General features: G+C 41.3%; 1 protein-coding gene across 1 annotated transcript in view; it reads left to right on the forward strand.

The window, feature by feature from the left end:
* mdn1 (midasin AAA ATPase 1) overlaps positions 1 to 2,657 on the forward strand; it is a 1,030,807-nt gene that overhangs the window by 531,132 nt on the left and 497,018 nt on the right. The window lies entirely within an intron of this gene.

Consider the following 2,657-nt stretch of genomic DNA (forward strand, 5'->3'; position numbering starts at 1 on the left):
AGTTTTCATTCGCATTCAGCCCTGTCATGCCTAAAGGCGTTCCCATAGTGTCGTAACCTATCTCGGGGAACAAGGATTACATACGTAACCCGAGACGTTTCTTAACAGTAGCTGTAAAACACACATCTCTATCTAGGAAACGTGCGTTTCGGCCTCTTCTGAGCTTTTTGTGACGTTTTAACCTTGTTTCTCTTTTTCAACAGGTTTACACTAGTTTCTTAACAGTAGAATGTAAAACACACATCTCCATGCAGGAAACATCCTTTTCAGCCTCTCTTGAGCTTTTTTTGATGTTTTAACCTTGTTTCTCTCATTTCAACCGGTTTACACAAGTTTCTTAAGTTCTTTTAAAGGAGAAACAGCATAATTTTACAACACTGTCAAGCTGTGTTTCTGTCTGCTTTTGGGTTCTAGCCACAAATCCTGACAGTACTATTCGGCCAGTATGAACCCATCAGACTTACGTTCAGTTGGGATGAGTTATCTAATCAGGGCTTGGTTCTGGGCCAGGAGGGAAATATTCTCCAGGAAGTTTTGGAGGAGCTCAAGGTGCTCTCCACCAGGTTCAGCTCAACAACACCCTTGCTGCCTCCCCTCCTAAGCCCGCAGCCAAACCAGTTGTCAGCCAGTTGTTGCTACTTCAGAACAGAAACCAATGGATCCTACCCCCAAAAGGTATGATTGCAATTTTGGACAGTGCAGTCTGTTTTTTTAAAATACAGCCTTGTTCCTACTCTTCTGATCAAGCCAAAATTGTTCATGTCATCAGGTTGCTACAGTGAGAAGCTTTGAAATGGACTTCAGCCGTTTGGGAGAAGCTAGCCTCGTCACCTATGCTTCTTTTTGCAACAAACTCAAGAATGTTTTAGATCATTCCATTAACGGAAAAGCCTACTTGAGTATTCCATCGAGTTTGGCACACTGGCAGTGGAGAGTGGCTGGAACAGGTCAGTCTCTACAGGCTGTCTTCAGTAAAGGACTAAATGTATTACTCAAAGATGACTTGGTTTTTTACCCTGAGCCTGCCTCACTGGATCAACTGATAGCTTTAGCTATTTGTATAGACAATCAACTGGAGAAATGACAGCATCAGCCTAGCCTGCCAATGGAGGCGGTGGTAACTATGAGTAGCAGAGAGAGGGGGCCAAAGGTCGAACCCATGCAATTGGGTCGTCACCCGTTGAACCCAGATGAAGCCCAACGTCGGATCTCCAATCAGTGTTGCCTGTATTGTTGATGTTCTAGTCACCTCCTCGCAGCTTCCCCTAGCCATCCATTAAACAGGAGGACTCGCTACATGGGAGGAGTATTCTAGCAAGTCCAACTTCTATTCTCCTGTCTCCTCGCCCTCGCACCAAGCTACATACCACAATTTCCACCCAAGGTCAGTCTCATGAACTTTTAGCCCTTAGTGACTTATTATCCCTCTTCCTGGTGAGAGTTTTTAGATCTTGAGGTGGTTAAGCAGGTCAGTATCCCTGCAGTTGAGCTCCCCAAACCTATAGTATCTAATGCATTGGACTACTATTGTTGGTATTTAAAATGTTATATGTGCTTAAACATTGTGTGGGATTTGCATTATACATTTAAGCTAAAAGGCAAAAGCATTGTTTCAAGATAAATGACGTGTTGGTCATGCATTAAGTTTGTTGTTATAAGCATATAGTTTGTTGTTTGTTGTTTGTTGCATTAAGTTGTTTTGCATTACTCTGTTCTATAACATAAGATGTTCTGGTACATTCCATGATAAACCAGCCTTTCCTAAATGTGTCGGAAGTAAAATTGATTGTTAGGAATGCTTCCTGAATCTGGTTTCAGTCCCACTTTTACGTCCACTGCTCTTTTGCTCTGCAAGTCCTAAACTGAGGGTCATAAACTCTCAGTCACACTCCAACTGAAAGATAACGAATAAGCACACAGACACATCACTGTGGTCTAGAGATCCCATTGTGGATAAGACTAGGGGTCCAAGAGCCAAATAGCCAGACAAAGTTGGGGGAGAGCTTGACTCTGTATTTGTCTCAGGTAATAAAAAGGATTCACACATCAACATCTGAGACTTTGACTACTAATTGACTGAACCCTTAGAATGGAGCAGGATTTAGCTCCAACACTAGCTTGTGTAACGTCTCAAACCTGTCCCAGCCTTCAACTCTCCGGTAATCACATTGAGGAAATCAGTTTTTCTTAAGCAACACTTAACACTTGTTCCGCTAATTTTGGGTCATCCCTAGTTAATCAAACACAATCCCAATAGTGATTGGTCAACTACTGTCTGTTGGAGCACTAACTACCATTCCAGTTTGTCTCTTTTCAGCTCGTCCCCTGTCCAGTTCATCTTAACCGGTAAGTAGCTCTGGTTCCGACCTTTCACAATCCCTCTGAATACCTTGATCTCCAGGCAGTATTTAGCACTCTCCCTACTATCTTTATTTTTATTATCTGTATATTTTTCCATTATGAGTACTTACTTTTTCAACATTATTTATATTGTGGCACACTTCAATATCATTTAAATTATGGTTATTTACTTTTGCTATGTTATTTAATTACATATTATTCAGTTTGATTGCATGTAACTTACTTGCATTGCAATATTTTTCATACTATGGCCACCTCCCTTTACAATGCTCTTTATATAATACCACTTTACATTC

This window comes from Etheostoma spectabile, chromosome 18, assembly GCF_008692095.1.
Source record: "Etheostoma spectabile isolate EspeVRDwgs_2016 chromosome 18, UIUC_Espe_1.0, whole genome shotgun sequence".
Taxonomy (NCBI): domain Eukaryota; kingdom Metazoa; phylum Chordata; class Actinopteri; order Perciformes; family Percidae; genus Etheostoma; species Etheostoma spectabile.